This window comes from Gracilinanus agilis, chromosome 5, assembly GCF_016433145.1.
Source record: "Gracilinanus agilis isolate LMUSP501 chromosome 5, AgileGrace, whole genome shotgun sequence".
NCBI lineage: Eukaryota > Metazoa > Chordata > Mammalia > Didelphimorphia > Didelphidae > Gracilinanus > Gracilinanus agilis.
Genome location: NC_058134.1, coordinates 137,191,154 through 137,213,684, shown reverse-complemented (window position 1 = coordinate 137,213,684; position 22,531 = coordinate 137,191,154). Strand labels below are relative to the sequence as shown.

The 22,531-nt window shown below is 34.9% G+C and overlaps 1 protein-coding gene across 1 annotated transcript in view; it reads left to right on the top strand.

Annotated features, from left to right (window-relative positions):
* Positions 1-22,531, top strand: part of CFTR (CF transmembrane conductance regulator) — a 212,974-nt gene that overhangs the window by 79,519 nt on the left and 110,924 nt on the right. The gene's annotated exons all lie outside the window — the stretch shown is intronic.

Here is a 22,531-nt window from a genome sequence, read left to right as displayed (position 1 = left end):
CTATATTTGTTAATTATATATATTTTATTTGAATTCTTTAAAAAGGTCAGCTTGATAGTGAAGTACAGAAAAAAGGTGTCCTTATGGATGGATCATTTCCTGATATCTGAGGGATGTAGTTAGATCTGGTCCTTGAATACTGAGCATTCATTGAGATCATTACCTGCCTACCAGCTCCACTTCACTAACAGGGTGAAGACCAATAGAGGACCAGTGGCAGATGGTAGTGGAGTCAGAGCCTTTGATTCAGGAAGAGTTCGGTTTGGGGGGAGCCCTTTCAGAAAACAAAAAGCACGACTATGGAAGTGTCAAAGATAATGGTAACTTGGACCTCCTGATGACTAGCCATATGGTTACTAGAGTCAATACAGGCTGTGGGTCTAGTCTAGGGCAATAACTTAAGATGCAAAAGCTTATTTAAAGGGTCAATCCAGCTTTAGCAAATATATATTAACCATGTTAGGGAAACTAACATGAGCCAAAAAAGAGAAGAATCAGTTAAGACTGACAGAACTCAAATCACTGAAGCTTTACACGGGAAGACAGAAAGAGTCTATGCAAAATAACTTGATGTCCTAGGAAGATATTTGTGGATACCTTCTAAGAAATGATTTTTCTTTCTAAGGAGTCGGGATATAACTGATACTTTAGGAAGATGGGGAGTCATTGGGGCATTTTCAGAAGGATGAAGGTGATGAATTCAAGGTCTTTAGGCTGTTTAGTTGTTTCTAATTCTCTCTGACCCCATGGACAATAGTATGCCAATGTCATTCTGCAGGTTTTCTTGGCAAAGATATTGGAGTGGTTTGCAATTTCCTTCTTGAGTGGATTAAGACCAACAGAAGTTAAGTGACTTGCTTAGAATCACATAGCTACTAGTTATCCGAGACTGGATTTGAACTTGGGTCTTCTTGACTCCAGCTGAATACTTCATCCACTGAGCACCTACCTGCATCCAAGTCTTTATAAGGCAGCAAAAAAGGAAGCATGGATTGTTAAATAAATTCTTTCTGTGAGCCAGAGAACACCTCAGCCAGAGATATATGCAATTGAGAGTTAGATTCTACAAAGGCTGAGAAACCTAGTAACCCTGCCAGTTTGGATCCATATTGAGCTAGGAGTCTTCTGGCTCAATTTCCAATTCAGACAGGATATGGACTAGAATTTGTAATTTTCCACCTCAACAAAGAAGTACATCTTTTCTAGGACCATGCTGGCCACCATAATTTCTTAGACTTTCGTTCTTTTGTTCTGATTTTTTGCTGTTTTTGTTTCTGTATGCATTAATGTAGTCATTGTGTATATTGTTTTCCTTGGTCTATTAATTTCCTTTAGCATCAATCAGTTCATATATACCTTTCCATGCTATTCTACTTTAACAGGATTTATCAATATTCTGTTATTATTTTAAGCAATCACATTTTTCTTCTTCAGAAGTACAATTATATGTTATAGCCATTTTAGTATAATTTTATATTTCATCAAAGGTATTCCCAACTATAGTCATTTATATAATACAAAACCAATTATTGCATAACTAGTTTTTACAGCTCATGTTTATACAGCATGTTAAGTTGCTTCACAACAGTCCTGTGAAGTATAGTTTCTATTCCTTCAAAAATATTGAAGGCACTTATAGAATAAAAATTAAACCACAAAACTTTATCAAGGACTCAATGTCTTCAAAGTACTGTGCTAGAGAACCCATGATTATTGCCCTCAAGGAGTCTGTAGACATAAAACATATTCTTGTTATCCAGCAGGTAGATGAAATCTCTTAAAATGACTGACAGAATATATAAAAGCAAGTTTTGAAGTAGTAAAGGTACCTCTTGAATGTGAAAGGAATTTTAGATCACTGAGCAATGGGATGAATGGCTCTAAATTTTCTTCTTATACATTTGTAGGACATGGATTCCTTTGTGGTTCTCCAAAAGTAGCCTTCTGAGATGCCATTAAAACATAATTTATAGGAGGGAACATAAAGATGCCATTTAGGAATTTTTGAGATAAAAGTGGGAATTATAGCTCAATCGGTGGCCTTGGGCATATAACTGTGTAACCTTTCTTGGCCTTTCCTTCTGTTCTTTGATCTAGGAAAAAAATTAAAGTGATTCAATAGTCTGACTTTACAAATGAATTAGGGAGATTTATTATCTATTAACCACAATAAAAACTTGTCTGAGATCTTAAGATTTTGACTTAATCTTGGCTCTTAAAATAAATATGGTGGACTTTCCCATGGCTATTTATCTTTGAGTATAATAGTGATCTGTATATATGTTGGATCAGATATTAATCTTTGCTTGGGTGTGATATTTTTTCTAGGTTTATAGGTGTGTTCTTTGAATCACTGGTGCTATTTATAGTCATTCCAAACAGTATGAAATATTTATTGCTTATGTTCTTTCCTAGCCTCTCACAAAAATTGGAACAGAGGTAGGAATAGAGACTGGGTGAAAATGTAAATGAATGAATAGTGGGTTAGTTCACATTGTAAAACTAAGACCTCTTCAGTTCTTGTAAAGGTGTCCAGTATGTTTAAGCAACAAGTTCTCTTCATGTCAGTTGTTCAACAATCAGTTTAATAAGCTGTAGCTCTTTATTTTACATATATGGCAGTCCTACCCTAGAAGCAGAGGAGAAATTTTCAAGGTTAAAAAAAAGATACCACATCAGAAAATATTTGGAAACAATAGGAACTAGGATAGTTCTTCTTCCTAGAATGATGTTGCTTTAAAGAGAAGGTTGAAATATCCAAGGGAATTCTGGGAGAGAATTCTGAGTGAGTTGGAAAGGTTATTGACAGGGTATAATTAAAAAAAATTAGGAGGCATCAAGGCCTAGCAAGATAAAATGGAGACTTTTTATAACGCTGGAGGGGTCAGAAAACTTGAAGTAGATGTCTGTTTTACTGTTTATAATCCCTTTGACACATATTAGGGACCCTCATTCATATGTCATCCACACTATCATAATTAGACAATCCCTTTAAATTAAATTAAATTAAATTTTTTAACTAAATTAAATTTTAATTAAAAATAGCATTTTATCAAACATCAATACTTACATTATAATACAATAAACATGAAAACAACAATACAAAAATAATAAATTTTTATCTTTTTAGCTTATTTAGAATCTAATGGCAAATCTATAATTTCATTTTTTAAAAGAAAAGCAAGTATTAAGTTACATAGATTACTATCTCTTCCTTGAAACCTCTTTTTTTAACTACTGCAACATACAACAATCTCTCCTTTCTATAATCCAATAGTTAACTATTTTTCCAACATTTATTAGCAATACAATTCATTTGGTAGATATGATATATGTGTTTTGATATGTGTTTGAGATATGGTGTTTTGTGATATCACCTATATTTTTATTTAGTTTATATTCTCCCACAAATGCTTTACTTTTAGGGGCAGCTGGGTAGCTCAGTGGAGTGAGAGTCAGGCCTAGAGACAGGAGGTCCTAGGTTCAAACCCGGCCTCAGCCACTTCCCAGCTGTGTGACCCTGGGCAAGTCACTTGACTCCCATTGCCCACCCTTACCAATCTTCCACCTATGAGACAATACACCGAAGTACAAGGGTTTAAAAAAATGCTTTACTTTTCTTGTCTTCCTGACATATAAATTAACTCCTTTAAGACAAAGACTAGGACTTAGGCTTTTTCATATCTCTCAAAATGTCTTAACCCAGTGGAAGATACATAAAGGCATTTGATAGTTATAGTTTAAAGGAACGTTGATGGAATACCTATGAAGAACTCTGTCTGTAAAGTATTTTTTGGGCTACATAGACAAGAACATCCAGAAGTGGTTGAGTTTAATGTATTTCAGTTAAGCAAATATTATCAAGCAAATAGTATGTGATTAGAATTGTGGTTAGGGAAATAAGACCTTGTTTTAACCAGACACATTATTTGAATATATGTCTATACATAGGAAATATACACTTGTGCTATGAGAATTCAAAGGAAAGGAAAAGAATACTGTAGCATGGGATTAATTAGAAAACACTTTGTAGAAGTGACGGTAAGAGTAAAATTTAAAGCAAGGATAAGAAATACCTAACTTACTAATTTAGTCTTTTGTTCCAAAAGCACTTCTGCAAATCAATTCTTTGTAACTCTAAATATATAATGCAATTAATGTTAATGTTATCAGTCTAGTCCATAAAGTTTAATTAAAACATAATAACACTGTCCTGAGAGGCTAAGAACATTGTGCCTGTAGTACAAGAGGAAGGAAGAGGAGGAGAAAGAATATTTTCACTTTTTGCTTAGGTCAGCAGATAGGCTAAACTAAGTTGAGGATAATCAATGGGCCACAAGCTCATAGGTGAGTTAGGGAGATGTCTACCTAAAGCATGTGAAGACTTCCCTGCTGAAATGGGTGGATGAGAAAAACTTGTTCCAACAGCCATTAAAGAGTCTGAAGCAAGCTCTGTGGAGTGTTTAGAGTTTGGTCAAAATTGAAGATGCAAAATCACCTATCACATCCCAGGTCATTGCTAGGCTTCCTGACTTGTCTTGCCTCTAGACTTCAATGAATCTGGAAGAGAAAGTGATGTTAATGACTTTGAACAATTCAACCTCACTTAAATCTAATTCATGCACAAGTTAAAATATTGCATTGTGATATCATTTGCCCTCTTTGAAAATGAAAGACAAACAACAATAACAGTTCAAGGAAAATAAGTGGTAGTTTGAAATCGGTCAATACTTTTCTTAATACCTTCTTACAAACTCCATCTTTAGAAAGTGGGAGCAGAAAGATGAGAACTTTCTGTGATTAGAGAAGGGGAACAGAAGAATAGAAAACTGGAAGTAGATTGCATCAAAAATAGATCACTAGTGTTGAACACACTTTTTTGATATTCTCTTCCTATTTGAAAAGAAGAAGGCACAAGGCAAAGAGAGGGGAAAAGCCTAGAGTATAGGGAAACACACAATGAACAATCATAAATGTTGAGTGTGGATGGATGAAGTCCCATTTAGAATTAATGTGGCTATCCTAATGCATTAGAAAGTATAATCTGACAACATTAATTTACAAGAACAAATTTGAAATAAACTCAAAACAGATTCACATTGAATTATAAGGGACTAGATAAAAAACTATTGTACTTCATCTAAATTCAAAAAAGCAAAGCTAGTAATTATGATATCAGATAAGGCGACAATAAAACAGTGATTAGAATATTAAAATAGAGAAATTAAATGAGAGAAAACTACATTATGCTTAAATAAATATACACTTAATGGCATAGTACCTATAAAATTTAAATTAATATCCAATAACTCCAGGTAGTATATTTTATAAAGTTTCTTAATAATCACTTAAAGTAGAAAGAAAATAAACTAAAAGAAATAGAAATTCAAACCTAATTATCTAATAAAAAGTAGATTCTCCTGCCTGGCAGAAAGCCCACTTTCTCAATCATGATCAGGAAAAAAGAGAGAGGGGGCAGAGCTATGCAAAACTTATATTCTCCCTACATTATCACGTAATGTGAGAGGGAACATGGGAAGCTAGGATTTAGAGTTCTGGGGAGAAAATCCTAATTACACAACCTCCCCTCCCCCGTGATTCCATTGGAAAACGAGCATGTAGAAATCCTCCCAGATTTATATGCCTAGTTTCTCCAATCAATCACTACATATAACTTACTTATATCTCTAAAGATCTTTAACTAGAGGTACATGCAATATTATACTTTCTAAGGGGGGAATTACAAGAATTTGGGGATAAGAGGGAAATAAAAGAGAAAGAGAACAGAACCAGTGTTAGCTAGGCTCATTGACAAAACATCAATTAGGGGGGCAGTCCCCTTTGGCATAAGATTTTACATTCAAAATAAATACATTCAACCCCCCACAGTTCAATTTCACTACATCACTACATCCCAAAGTTCATTCTGGATCTTTTGTTGCAGTGTGTGTGGTTTCTGCAGGCTTCTTTATGGCGCCTTCTCCAAACAGTTCGCTTTCTTGATACAGGGAGGTAGCAAGTTTCTTATCCTAAAATTACTCTCACACAAGAAAAATTTTTATAAATCTAGAATTTTATGATAATTATAGAACCCCCCCCCCGTGTGTAGAGTGTTTTCAAACACACAGATCACCCAGGGCTACATGGCTGAATTATGAGATATATGAATAAATTGATAAAAGAAAATAAAAAACATCAAAAACCCAAATAAAAGAGAAAAAAGTAATTTCTAGATAAACCATAAAATATCAAAGTCTCATGTGTAACAATTCTAAGAAAGGAAAAATAAGCCTATAACAGGTCCTTGAATCAGGGCCTGAATAAAGTGATTTATGTCCCACAAGCCTGTAGTAGCAATTATGCACTTACCCAATCAGAATCTAGGACTACAGAAAATTGCCACACTATGAAAGACAGAAAAGGGACTAGATTTTCAAAGGAGAAAACAAAGTATCATTCCCTAGACCCTTGCTCTCAGGAATAGGGGAGACAAAATGGCAGCCAAACTGAGGTACTTGGTAGAAGTCTGGATCTGGCATGAGGGAATCCTGCATGTGATTGTGCAAACAGCTGCTTCCTCAAACCCCCAAATAAGTTCAAGTCCCCTGTTGATATAGAATCTCATCAATCCCACTGGTATTGGTTGATGTCCTTGACCTTTTGCTCCTTGACATTATACAGGTTAACTTTGTGCTCCCTTCTTCTGAAATCAGACACAATTATTAGTCAAAGTCCCATAATATTAAACAATCAATGTCAGGTTTCCACAGTCTAAAGCTTTTGGATATGCATTAAAATTCATAGTGCATATTCCATGACACACTGTGTTAGCCAAGCAGAGGCACAATACAAAGATTTCTCGCTTAAAAATGAGATTTCTTTCTTTCTTAACTTGGCCATGATTCACAGTGTAAGTGCACGTGATTTTCACTAATCAACAGCTTTTTAAAACAGTAGTACAACAGCTAATGCACATTCAAAGAAGTCCAAAATCCCCCAAATCATATAAGCCTATTAAATGACAATAGCAAACATACCAAATTAGAATTCACCTGAGTCTCTATAGCCACTGAAGCTCATGGATACTTGTCACAAGTTCTCTAGATCTAGCCAATCTTTCAACCTTGGCTGAGATATTTTTAACAAAGTGTATTACTGCCATCATCCCAAAATTTGGCAGGAGAACTCAGAAAAACCTCTGTATTGCTGATGAAAACCTTATGGGTCTAAAATGTCACCAAGAATCTAGATCATTCTGGTGGAAAGGTAGAGTAAGCTGAAAAGTTAAAATATAACAACCATCCAGGAGCAACTAGGCTCCATGGGAAATGTTCCCTCTCAGGAGCCATTCAGTGGTTACCACACCCCTTAGGAAAACCTCCCCACCTCCCAGATGAGATTATAACCCATAATGGGGCAACCAAAGCCCCTTAGGAAACCTTCTTCCTCTGGTATGAGACTGTAACAGTCATAAAAGTCATGTCTTTATATGTCCCATCCATTGCAATGTGGAGGTGAGGACTATAATACTGAAAATCATTCCTGATTTCTCATCCATTACATTTTTATAAATGTGGAGATGAGTAATACAATAGTGCTATTATACTTTACTTCAATTACTAAATGGACACTTACCTCTTGTTACAAACAACTCAAAGGTAGGCAAATGATCAGTCAGAGGTAGTGGTGCTAATAGATACCTAAAAATCACTTCTGAAGACCCTTTAAAGTCAATTAAGATTTTCAGCTCATTAAATTCTCCACAAGTTGTATATATGTTGTAACCAGTTTGATGGAGTCTATCCATCATCATCTATATGACAATTAACAAAGGCAAAAAGGAACAAAAGGCCATTTAGGCAACATGTGACCTTGATGGATCTAATGACAAACCCAGTATCTATAAGGACCTATGGTTTTGCCATGGAAAAGGGTTTGCCCAAGTTCTTTATGGACTTTTATAATGGTATTTCCTGTAGTCCAGTCATAGGGGAAGGTACAAATAAAGACAATGTAACAGAACATATAGCTAATGGCCAAAACACAGTAGCTGAAAATGACATAGTGTAGTATAGATTAGATCAATATGTGAACTTAAAAACCAAAATTAAATCTTAAAGCAAACAATCAGCAAATACAATATATGTGACAGGATGTGAGCAATGAATTAAAGAGTCCTTTTCTCCAGGTCTGATAGCTATGTTACAGAGACTTCTTCACTATTTGGAGGGGAACAAACTGAAACAGTTAACATCAATAAAGCAATGGAGTCTAAAATTCACCTCCAGCCTCTTTAAGGTTCCTTCTCCTCCCCAGTATCATCATCCATCTAGATTCCTTTGGTCACGCCTCTGCGGTTTCCCATACCCATACTGAGTATAGCGTGGACAAATCCTATATTGGATGTGTTGCAGAAACTGGCCAGGCCAAAATGGCAAAGGGTTGTAGGGAAAGGACTCTCCCTTCTGATTCTTGAGATTACTCAAGCTAATAGCAAGGACAAGTGTACCCAGGAACTGTAGCAAGAAAAGACATCCTAAAACTTTGGTAAGGCTCTCTGGAAATGGGAGCTATTTGAGATAGGCAGGAAATTAGGCCATGTTTGTAATTCTACTTCCTTTCCCTAGGTGGTGCTAGCCTAGTATGTGCTGGCTAAAGTTAAGAGGTTTATAAGAATATTCTTCCTTCCCCTCTCACCATGGGTAAAGCCAGTGGACCTGTGACACCTCAGTCCCTACCTTCACAACCAGGAGCATGAAAGCCCCCCTGGGTTAGCCAGGCTGGGATTGGGGTGGATGGCACGTAAGGGGCTACTCCACACTGTGTTCTCCTGCTGAAAAGTGGCTAGTGCAGGTTTGAGACCCACGTGGGGTTGGGGGGAAGGGATTCATCATTTACCAGCCACATAGATAGTAGCTTGCAAGGATCCCCAGCCATTGTCTGGTCAAATGTGGGAGGCAGCAGCTGCAGCCGCAGCACGATCAGCATTAACGGGGTTGGGGTAGGGGAAGAGGAGCAGTGAGTGTGGCAGAGGCTTTTTAAACTAATCTGTCTTTAAAAACTGATCTACAACTTAGAGTGGAGCTAGAGTCCTATAATTCCTGACTTTTGGCCACCCACCATCAATGTAAATTTAAATTAATATCCTATAACTCCAAGTAGTATATTTTATAAAGCTTCTTAATAATCACTTGAAGTAGAAAGAAAATAAACCAAAAGAAACAGAAGTTCACACCTAATTATCTAACAAAAAATAAACCCACATATGTAGATTCTCCTGCCTGGCATAAAGCCTGCTTTCCCAGCCATGATCAGGTGAAAAGAGAGAGAGGGGTAGAACTATGCAAAACTTATATCCTCCCTACCTTAGCACATGATGTGAGAGGGAACATTGGAAGCTGGGATTTAGAGTTCTAGGGAGCAAATCCTAATTACACATACCTAAATATTTAAGTGAAATATAATTTATAAGAAGAAAGAGTATACTTATAATAACTAGGGATGTCAATGTATCCCCCTCAGACATAGATAAGTTTAACAAAAAGATAAGCAATGAAGAAGTTAAGGACACAAATAGAATTTTAGAAGTTAGGTAAAATAAATATTTCATCATTAAAAAATTGACACAGAAAGGAATATATCCATATGTTTTTCAGATCTTTATAGCATCTTTATAGAAACTGGTCTGTACTAGAGCATAAATACTTCATAAGCAAATGCAGAAAAGCAAAAATATCAAGCACTATTTACCAAACACAAGGCAAAAAATATTTAGATTCACAAAAGTATCTTTGAAGAAGAGATGAAAAAATTATTTAGAAATTCACACAACCCTAAAGAATGAATGGATCAATGAACAAATCATAGAAACAAAAAAAATTCATTGAAGACAATTACAAAGAATCAATGTACTTTGGAATGTAAGCAAAAAGCTGAAGATAGAGATATCTGTATATAGTTTAATCAACATAGAAGAGAGACAGAGATCAGTGAATGGAGCATGCAACTAAAAATATTCCCCAGCAAATTTAAAAAAAACCAAAATAAACACTAAAATAAATATCTAAGAATCAGAAAAGAGATTAAATTTTTTAAAAGAAGCCTTTAAAAATAAAATGGATAAGAGGAACTAGTTGGTTCAGTGGACTGAGAGACAAGCCTAGAGATGGGAGGTCCTGGGTTCAAATCTGGATTCAGGTACATCCTAGATGTGTGACCCTGGACAAGTCACCTAACCCCCATTGCCTGACTCTTACTGCACTTCTGCCTTGGAACCAAAACACTGTATTGATTCCCAAGATGGAAGGTTAGGGTTTTTTTTAAAACCCAGATAAAATATAGCAGCTAGTCTCGTTTTCAAAAAGAAGAGCTGAGTTGTTCTCTTGATGATTTGGCTGACTTCTTGCAAAGAGTGGTATTTCTGTTAACAGATTAATCCATTGCTTGGCTGAATCTGGCAGGTCTCTTGGCTACTACAGTGGTTCTTCCCAAGTTATTGTTGTTACCAGCTTCTTTGGCATCTCCTACTGACTCTGGTTGCTGAGGGAATTTCTGATCGCTTTTCTGGCATTTTAAAGCTCACAAAGTTATCATTTGGTCTATTCTATTCCTAGCTATTCATCTACTCAGTGTCATGAAAGGATAAGCAGAAAATAAACAGACACCATGTACTTAGGGATATAGAGAAGCTGGGAGAAAGGAAAATGGTCAGTTTCCCTTCCCCAGACTCACCTCACAAGAGTTTTTCCTTTAGTCAGGGAAAGTTAGAGTTTGCCTGCTTGAACTTTTGTGTGCACACTTAGTTCTGACTGAGCTTTTATCATCAGTCCTTCTGGCCTTTCAGCTGAATTTTTATCATCACATAAGACTCATTCTGAACCATCCTATATGAGTCTGGCTTCCGAAGTCCCACGTTTTGGTTGTAGGTTAAGGATGTTGCAAATATTCTATATATCCCACTAGAAAATCCAAATCCAAATAATATTCCAAATGTTTGGGCATTATTGATAAATGTCCACTGTTCTCACTCTCCACCCCCATTTCTCCTGCCTAGGGTTTAGATTTTTGGAATATATAGAGGCTATTTCAGGACTGGAGAAGACCACAGAGGTCCAGAAGAAGGATTAAGAACATATTGATGTTGATAAATGAGTTTGATAAAGAGATCTGGCCTGTATGAAAAAGCTTGTAAAAAAGGCAGAAAATAAAGGATCAGGATTAATCTCTTAATAAAGACAGCCAAGTGTTGTTTGCTGGAAATGTGAGAGGTGGGAGTAAGGAGAAGAGAGTGAGAGATTAAGGGGAAGAGATTGAAAGAGATTGAAAGTGAGCCTGAGTACCATTGAATGGTGAATTACTAGATTGTCAACCAGTTGCCTGGGCTAAATTGTAGAACATAAACTTATAAGAGGTCCAGGCTACTCAGTTCCAGGAAGTTCCTCAATGAAGGAAGAGGAATGGGGAAAGCAAATGAGAGAGTAATCCATGGCTAAAGAGAAAGTATGGGGAGATAGGGAGGAAGGTGATAATGTGACTGATTATGGAATGAAGAATTTGGCAAGGAGGATAAATGAGTTGTGTAACATTAGCAGGCTTAAGCACTTTAAATTCCTGGTAATAATCACGACTAAAATAAGAGGTAATATGGTATCAATGTTTTAAAAATGCTTCAGGTGAAGAGGGCAAAGGGTATATTCAAAGAAAGAGGTAAACATTGAAAACAAGGAGAATGTGGTCTGAGAGGGAGGGAAAATCAGATGGAAATCTCAAGCAGAGCAATGTCTGATGAAAGAGATCAAGGAACTTGATGAGAATATAATGTAGAATGGAGCTGGAAGCTGGGCAAAACTTGGGTGGTGAGACTGAATATATAGGAAAATTATGAATATGTATTTTTAAGTTGCCAAGAATGATGGCTTAGGGACTTGTACATAAGAAGCTACTGGACTGCCCAGCTTCTATTCTATTAAAAGCCTAAAATTTTCATCAGACTTACTAATGATGAAGGAATCCAGTAGAAAACCATAGCAAGTGATGTTTTGGAAATCAGTCCTATAGAAAAAGTCACCCACAGGGCCACAGGTGATAGAAAGGAGAGCTTCCAGGAAAGCCAGCTCCAGCAAAGGCAAATGTAATGAACACTGAGGTACCACAGTGAGGATCACATGATGTTTGGCAACTTCTCCAAATGAAAGGAGATGCTCGAATAAAATATTCCAAAAGACAAAAGAGATAGCTTTGAAACCAAGAACTAACTTACCTCACAAAGCTGAGTCTAGTTCTACAAGAGAAAAAAGGGTTTTTAATGGAATAGAAGACTTTTATGTATTTATGATTGAAAGACAACTGGTGAGTAGGATCTTTGAAGTGTGAACACAATATTGAGAGAAACCTACACTGAACCTAGAAAGGTTTAGATAGAGACTAGACATCATGAGGCTGAACTGGAGCAGATGCCATGACTACTGAGGAATTTGTACTAAATAGTTTGACAGACTTCCTTTCAAGTGATCATTGTTATCAATATACATACAACATGTAAGATCTATTGTGCAAGATTTGAATTGTACTGCTATCATTTAGCATGAGATCATGCCAGAAGTCAGGAGATCCTAATGCCCAGATTTTGACAAACATTCCTATAAACCGTTGATCAGTTCGCAGGTTGATTATCGATTTTGTAGATTCTAAGTGACACATCATTTCCTTCTCTTTCTTGCCAGTCACGGCCATTTCATCTTTTATTGGTGTCTCTACCAGAGAACTGACTGGGAAGCAAGGTTGGCATGGATTCCAGTCCAGCCATCGATAGATACTGTCTGTGTAACTAAAGAAGTCATTTAAATTCTGAGTACTTGGACAGAGCCTAAGACTATAAGTTGAAGAGAAGGTGATGTTTCACATTAGCAGAAGGAATTTCCCCTCCTGGTAGTCCACTGTACTAGTGAAATTATAGGTCTAGTCCTAATCCTTAAGAGTAGGGATAATGATAACTTTTTTGTGTGTTTCATGTTATGGTAGCCCTCTATGTTTTGGTAACATATAATAGGGATTCAGTAATTACTTTATTGTTACAATAAAGTATAAATGTTTTCAATTACAAATGTTGACTGCAAAGTTACTTAGAATTTTCCACACCAAAAAATGTTTTTACCATTCTCATAATCTAATAATTTTCTGTCATAGTTTAAACAAATAGCTTCTCGATATAATTATAATAAACAAATATTTTTTAAATGCTTGGGAATCCTCACAGTCTAAAACAGACATTTCCTTCATCTGAATGGACCAAAATGCTTCCATTTGATAATGACTTTCTGATACCAATTGTTTACAACTGCATAGAGCAGGGAAAGGCTAATATGATTCATGTCCATGTGATGAAATGAATATCTTGTCTATAAAGAACATGGCACCATTTCCATCATAAGGACATAGGAAACAGCCACAGGACTCTTGGTAGTTAAGCCAATAGTGCCAGAAATATAATCTTTTAATGTATGCGTTTTTGACACCTGTCACCAAGTTCAAACCTTTGTAATAAAGTATGTTTTCATTTTGACTGCCAAAGTTGATCTGATTTCTAAGCACTATCTAGACTTGGAACAAGAGATGAGGGAAGAATTTTCTCTTCCTCATTTTTTTTGTTCCAATCTATTATCTTTGCACAATATTTACATACTTAATGGTCATAGGAGTGGTTGAAGAGATATAAATTTTCCTGTATGGAAACATTTCACATAGTTTTCTGATTTGTTTATTATTGAGTAGGGTTATTTGAAAGTTTTATTAGATGTTAGGATATTTATATTGTTAGATACTGACAGAATAACTTTCAAAGAATAGATGTGAATTTTTAAATAGATCATAACATCTAAATCTTGCATTCCTATTCCTTTTGTCTCATCTCTATCCATCATCAATTTTCTGCTCTGAAAATCTGAGTAAGAGCTATTATAGAAATTATTCTTGGGGGCAGCTGGGTAGCTCAGTGGATTGAGAGCCAGGTCTAGAGACGGGAGGTCCTAGGTTCAAATCCGGCCTCAGACACTTCCCAGCTGTGTGACCCTGGGCAAGTCACTTGACCCCCATTGCCTACCCTTACCAATCTTCCACCTATAAGTCAATACACAGAAGTTAAGGGTTTAAAATTTAAAAAAAAAGAAATTATTCTTCTCCCTCCCTCAACTTTTGTAGTTCAGTTGAACACTTGTCCCTATTAAAAATAGCCATCATGCCAGAATCACAGTAATTTTTTCACTTAGAAGGAATCCTTAGTCATCATCTAGTCTATGAATGTCCATTATAATCTACTTGACAAACTTTGCTTGAAGACTTCTGAAATCATAATCAATGATTTTGGAAATAGTTAAGGAGAAATTCACCAAATTAAACCCTAAAGAGTTAATCTGTTTCCTTATCCTGAATAAATCAGAAACTTTTTTCACACCCCATTTGGTCCATCTTTCCCAACTATTCCCAACAAATATTAGTTGGGCCAACGTTGAATAGGGACAACTCATTGTTGTGTTCTCATAATAGGCAAACTTGAAAGAAATTAGGGAAAGGAAATAAAGTCTTTCAAAGTGGGAGGGGCAGTCAAAGTATCATTTGAGTATAAACAAAATTAATATGATATTTTGAGTATGTTGTTTAAGATTACTGACACTAAATATTAATCATGGTACTCATCGCCTAAATCTTGTGATCCAAAGTTTACTATGTAATTTGAAGAAGATAAAATCTGCTTGGGTTCAATCTGTCTATTCACTGCTGAGAAGGTTTCATTTTTAAGTTCCTGGTTGGGAGAAAATTGGCAAGGAAAAGGAATTCTTTCAGTAAGGAGAGTTGTGTGGTTATCAAATGAAACACCTGTCCTGAAAAATAAATTCCATTATTCAGATAGCACACTAATGAATTTTGACATCTGGATCAGCAGTTATGATAACCACTAACCTACTCAATACTCAAGGCTTAAGCATTAGACAATCAGTACTCTGTAGGGAATGAGTCGGTAATATGTTGGGAAAGGTCTAAATAAATAGTGTTGTGGGAAATGGCATTTGGTACCCACTCAAGTGAGATAACATGTAAAGTAATGCACTTTGCAAACCTTAAAACACTCTCTAAGTTCGATATATCTCTTTATTATTATTACCATAAGACAAAGTCTCAGCTAACAGAAACTGAATGACATCTAAAACAAAGATTTGAACCAAATTGAAATGTAAACCATGATTTAAAAAAATGGAATGCATTAATGGGCAGAACTGGGAACTGGACTCTAGTCTTAAGTTTTCTAACCTGCAATCTAAATCAGTGCCAATATTGGCTAATCAGTTTGAACCAGAAACATAGCTACTTATTTTTTAGAACTAAATCAGAATACCAAAACATTTTCTGAATAAAACTCTGATCTTATTCAGTTGGGGTTGCTAAATTAAAGTGGATTTTTAAGTGTGCAATTTGCAAGGTTCCTATGGAATGACCTTATTTACTGTATAGCATAAAGTGGGTCATTTATTACCTACCAGAAATAAACACGAAGTCATGAACATTTCAGAAACAAGTTAAGCTAATTTAGAAACCCAAATTGTTACAGGGATTAAAAGGAAGAGGAGATATATCATAGAGCATGTAGCAGGCACTCAACATGTATTTTTTAATGATTGAAAGGAATTCAGTTTTCAGGGATCTATCAGTCAAAACAAAAATATAATATATTTCAAAGGCTTTTAAATAGAAATATATATGTATGTATGTACATATATGCATATATATGTTTACAAATATATATACTGTAGATAGATGGTCCAATAGATTACTGCGCCTGGGGTCAGAAGATTCCTCCTGATTTCAATTCAAATTCAAATATGGCTTCAAACACATACTAGATGTGTAACTTTAGGCAAATCCCTTAACCCTGTTTGCCTCAGTTTCCTCATCCATAAAAATGAGTTGGAAAAGGAAATGGTAAATCATTCTAGTATCTTTGCCAAGAAAACCACTAATGGGGTCATGAAAAGTTGGGCACATTTGAAAATTACTGAGCAACAATAATATATGCATATACACATACAATTCCTAGAAAGACTTTAAGCAAGTTAGCTGGTAAAACTTAGGGAAATTTTAATTGCAATTGACTATGGCATAGGTAGATAATGGTTTTAAAGCTTTAAAGTTATTTTCATTTTTAAAACCCCCCAAATTAAAAGCAATCTTAATTCTCTGTAGATGATGGATATATAACAACAATAATAAAAAATAATAATCATTCATGTAGAACTATGAAGTTTATATAATGCTTTATGCCTTTATCCACCCAATAACCCTGAGAAGGAGATGCTATTATTACTTCTGTTTTACAAAGAGGAAACTGAGTAAGGCTGAGGTTAAATGACTTGCCCAGGTCCCATGGTAGTCATAGCAACTGTCAAAGATCACATTTGAAATCATGTCTCCCTGACTAGGTGTAGCTCTGTATCTACTGAATCATCAAAAGTTGGAGCCACCAGGGTTTGGGAATGGATTCCTTGTACTTTTTACCTGTAACTCAAGGATCAGATTAATATTAATTTTTAATTGGATTAATTAATTTTAGTTAATTAAAAAACTAAATTAATAATTTAATCAGGAGATATTTTTAAAGTGTTTATAAGGTGCTGCATGAGATTTAGCATTTAGATAAGAAAAAAATCCATTCATGGATTCAGTTGTTTTAGAAGGATCTTTTGACGGATAAATAATTATAATTAAAGATTTTTTACGGATCTAGTTATATGATTGAAGCATTGTTTAAATACGAAATCTGTCCCTAGTATGGAATCAGCCAATAAATCTTTAAGTGCTTACTATGTGCCAAACTCTGTACTAAGGGCTGAGGATAATGAAGAGGGAAAAGACAGTCCCTGCCCTCAGGAAATTTACATTTTAATATAAAAAACAATATGCAAACAACTATGAAAAAATAAGATATATCTAGAGGAAGCCTTAGAACCAATATTTAGTATTAATATTAATTAACTTAATGTGAATACTTGGTATTAATACCAAGATGGAAGGTAAAGATTTAAAAATTAAAAAAAAGAATACCTTGAATTGTATCTGGCAAGTGGAACATTGAAGGCAAGAAAAACAGGAGACAAGGAAGGCATTTCAGATGCTACTGAAGGAGTCCATGGCATAGGTCTGAATAAGAGTGTGGGTAGTTGGAATTAAAAATAAAAGATCATTTCCCCTCATGGGCCATCATCCATGAGTCATAGCAAAGTTTGGTCTCCATGCTCTTCACTGTTTCTGGAATGTGACATTACAACAGAATATAAATTTGTTTATGAGAAAGGAGAAGTTCATGATAGGAAAGATTTGTGGACTAGGATAGTGTCATGAGAGACAGAAAAGATTATTAGCATCAAATGCCTCTTTGTGAAAGTATTTTTGAAACTCAACCACCCTCCTTAAAGTTTTCAAAAGGAAAAAGAGCAAATCTTTTGACATAACATAACTTCTTGGGGAAAAAAATAAGATATTTCCCAAGTAATATATATGATGATGATGCCTTCAAGAAGAAGAAGACACTTAAGTACTTTGAGTTCTCTATGGAAGACTGAGAAGAAGATATGTATGAGAATTGCACAGAATTTTAAAGCATGGATGGGTGGGAATCTGGGCTATTTAGGCTACTCACTCCAGTGAGTTCACAGATACTGGAAAGCATTGCAATAAAATAGTTCCTATTTAGGTCATCATTATAGTTTACAAAGTACTTTCCTCAAAGAACTGAAGGAAGACTCTAATATGTATATGTGTGTGTGTGTGTGTGTGTGTGTGTGTGTGTGTGTGTGTGTGTATACACCCATTTTATAAATGAAGAAAGCCAGGCTAGGAGAGCACTTGGTTAGGATGACATAACCAATAAGTGAAACTAAGGAAATCTACATCCTAATGCCTTAATCTTTTTATTATCCTTGTTCACCATCAAGCAATACTAATTCCTCAGTCAATCCTAATGCTCTTGTAACTTCACTTATATATCTAAAGCTCCCATATGCCATGCCATAGTCTCGTGGCTGTGATAAAAATGCCAAACTATTAACTCCAATTAATAATAATGTACATTTTTCTCTAGAGCTTGAGACTTCATGCAGCCCTGTGGGTTAAGTGGATCTTTTTGTGTCCCTAGTATTTAGTGCAGTGTCTGGCATAAAGTATAAATATTCATTCATTCATTCATCTATTTATTTATTTATTTGTTTGTTTAGCTATGCATCCATCCGTCCATCCATCCATTCATTTATTTATTTGTTTAGTTAATTATAAGTATTTATTGACTAAATAGGGAGGATGAATATGATTGTTTCATAGATGTGGAAATTGAGGCTTGGAGAAATTAAGTGATATGAATTGCAACATAATTTAATATATATGACCTATTAAAATATGTAATAAATTATAATAAATATGTGGATCCAAGAGAAATTCTCACTTCAGCTGTGTCCCAAAATCTATCTCATTCTTTTTCTTATAGTGAGTATATTTTTGGGAGGACTTTCCTGACTTCAGGTATGGTGCTCTTTACACACTGTACCTGCCTCTAAATATAAACACACAATCAATAGCACACATAAAGAAATATATGCAAGAATGAGTGTGCATCCTCCTCTTTCCCCAAGTGAAAAGAGAATAGGTTTGGAACCAATTTGGTTTAGATTCCCAGCTTAGATATCTAGCATCTGTAAATTCTTTGTAACTCGGTTGGCCTAGAAGAACTCTGTTCTTTTTATTTTTAAAACCAACTGGAAACATACAGACATGTATAAATAAATGTTGTATGTTAATATACACTTTTGGATAAATAAATACGCATATCATAGGTGAGACTAAAAACTAAATAACGATAAAAGATAAGAAAAACAAAAATCCATAAATTAATATTTTTGTTGTTAGCTTTAATAATTTATTCAAGTTTTTCTTCTGCTAATTTAGGCTATTAATTCCTCTCAGTAAATGATTCAAAACTTCTTGAGGGAGGAACCTGGTCTTATTCTTGTATCTCTCATATACCTAATAGAATATATTTGACATAGTAGGGGTTTAATAAAAGTAATTACATTTTGTACAAGATTTTCACATATTTTGCAGTTCCAAACTAATTTTTTTTAATCTGTGATTTCATTGGTATAGAATAGTGATATCAAGTACATAGTAACATTTCCAAGTGCAGTCAGAACTAGATTGAAATGTAATTGAGAAATATTTAACAAAATAAATAAAAATATAACAGAACATAGATAATGTTCATATGTCATTTTAAATCTACCAGTATTGTCCCAGGGATCCCAGCAGATAGTTTATTACTCCCTTCCTCTTCCACCCCATTTCTATTTGAGTTTGATATCACTGAGAACTCCCAGTGAGAAAAATCCCTCTACCAATGCAGAATCCCAGCTATTCTGCAAATTGCAGACTTAAAATTACTTTAGACCCAGAGAAATTCAGTGACTTGCCCAGAGTAACACAGACAGTATGATATTTATCAGACAACTATGACTATATACTAATCATTCATATCTATTATGAATACTGTCTTTTATAAACCAAAAAAATTACTATTCATAAACATATTATCCCCCAAAGATATACAAATAGTAGCTATAACTGTATACATAAGTATATATATATACATATACATGTATATGTATATATATATATAAGTATATTTAAAAGTCTGGATAACAATAGAGGTAAGAGGATTCCTGACTTGGTTGCAAACAAGTAATGAGTAGGTAAAACCTTTCAGAGTGGAAAGTTATCTTTCATAGTACAAAGCACAGAGCTTAGCAAATAGTCTTATTAACAGTATTACTCACTGTTGAATGGTTTACAGCATCTCAATTAATAGGCTTTCTTCAATCACCTTTACAGGGAATTATTTACTTCTAAAGTTCATGTTCAGCCATTCTAGGCTTTCTCATCTCCTTATTCCAAGTAACTGTTGTCAAAGTTTAATCAAAGCTTGATAAGACAACTATAAAAGAAGATTTATGGCCTTTTTCCTATCTCTAAAGTCACAGGAAGCGCGCATGTGCTTAGTAAATATTGCAAAATTGCACAAGGTGAGCGGGCCAAACACACACACACACACACACACACACACACACACACACACACACACACACACACACCCAACCCCAACACCCAACCCTTTCTTTAAGGGTTTTTTTTTTTTGGTTGTTGTTAACAGTACTACATACCTTTGCTCCCTAGTAAGTTGAATATAATAAGAGTGAATTTATTTTAGAAGTTCTTTTTAAAAAATTACTTCTTTTGTTTATAGACTTTTGAATACTATTAGAATGATTGAAATGTTTTATTATTTTTAACTAAAAAAATAAATATTTATGCAAATAGTCTATATGCAAAGTCTAGATTTACTATATTCCTTTTAGTAATAAAAATGAGTTAATCTTTATCATACAATGACTTTAGTACTACCTTGACCTTCTCTAGCACCTTTTCTTTAGTTGTTTCTAAATAGTTTAGTGTCTGACATTATTTTTCTTACCCAGAATCTTTTCAGGTAGGCATTTCTTATAGAGGGGCCCATTACCATAGGAGGTAGTCAATCCACTCCCTAAATTGTCAAATTCATTTGTTTTTTGTTGGAATCTAGCATTTAAGTTAATGACCAGGCCAATTCTAATATTTCTCCAGAGGCCTAGAAATCTGACCTGTATGTTTTATCTACACAAGACTATTCATCCCACTATTTAGTAAGTTATTTAGATGAAGTGAAGAGAAAACAGAGAAAATTATTAAACACTGACATTTTCTTCTAGGGGATAGTTTACTTTAAAACATGCTCTTCTCTCTCTCTCTCTCTCTCTCTCTCTCTCTCTCTCTCTCTCTCTCTCTCTCTCTCTCAAGTTCCAACGCTAACATCCAATATTACAATAGAAAGTATTTTCAGTTAAAATCAAATAGCAGTTCTTTCTACTTCCACCCCACAATGTACTTTTTATACTTGGCCTCAAATTCATCTTCTTAATATATCAATTCTTATGGTCAATTTCCCCAGTAAATTATTAGAGACAACTGCCATTTGCTTCAAGGAAAATTATAGTGAGAGTCTGTTAAACAAACAAAATTTGACACAATGCTCTTAGTGTTTTTCTAAAGAATGAATCCTTTTCTGTTGCTCTCTTACATTATTTTGCCTATGCTTTATTAAAAACATCTAATTTACTACCTTTAAAGAAATGAAAATCTCTCTTAAAAGCTGACAGCCAACACCTTTAAAATAAATATATTACCTCATTTGATGTTTCTTAGGAATCAACAAAGGCATATGTTTAAAGTTGAATATAAAAGAGATTTAGGTAAAATCAAATAAGAGAGAAAAGATAAATACTAATGAAACCTAAGAATTGGTAAAATAGGTAATTAACAAAACACACTAGAAAATTACTATTATAAATGGCTGTTTTTTAAAAAATGGACTTATTCATAGTTACCCCTTCTATCCTTATTGTTTAGTTTTATTTCATTGTGTAGGGTGTTCATTTATAATCTCAGTAGTATTTACAATGGCAAAATGAGCAAAGTATGCTTAATTCCTTTTCATAAATAGATTCAATAGATTAGAATCTTTTGATTGTTTTTAAGGTATTTGGAGGGGAAGGAGGTGTGGTACGAGTCTGTGATTTTATTGATAAAAGGAGTTTCTAATGAAGAACTCTCTATACCACAGCAGATTCTACAATGAATAGTTTTGGAGAGTTGTCTGGGCACTGAGAGGTTAATTGATTTTCCTAAGGTCCCACAGCCTTCAGAGGCATGGCTGAAGTCCAAGTCTTCCTGAATTGTCCAGTCACCACCTCATGCCGAGTCTCAATTTTTAAGTGACTGCCCATGTCTTGTATCTCTTTTAGATTGCAATCCTCATTTTACTTCCCTTTAAAAGACACATAGCTTAAGAATATGTATTATGATAGGGACTGTGGTGAAGTGAGTAGGAAGATTTTTGGAGTCAGGAGATATCTGGGTTCAAATACTGGCTTTTCAGCTTTGGCATTTGCTTTGGCAAGTCATTGAACTATATGTGCTAAAAGGAAAATTTAATCATTGGTGTTAGGAAAAACTTCAGAGCACTTAAAGTCATCCCAAAGTGGAATGGGTGGCCTCAGAATGGATAAGACAAACTTGAGAGCCTTTCAGACTGAGAATATTTTAATTTTTTAAATAAACTCTTACCTTCTGTTTTAGAGTCAATACTAAGTATAGGTTCCAAGGCAGAAGAGTGGTAAGGGCTAACCAACTGGGGTTATATGTCTTGCCCAGGGTCACACATCTAGGAAATGGCTCAGGTCAGATTAGAACCCAAGACCTTTCATTTCCAGCCCTCACTCTCTACTGAGATAGTTGCCCCCTGAGAATCTCTTTGAAGCTCAGTTTCGTCATCTGTAACATAGAGATAATAACAGTACCAGCCTCTCAGGATTGTTATGAGGCTCAAATCGCATAATGCATGAAA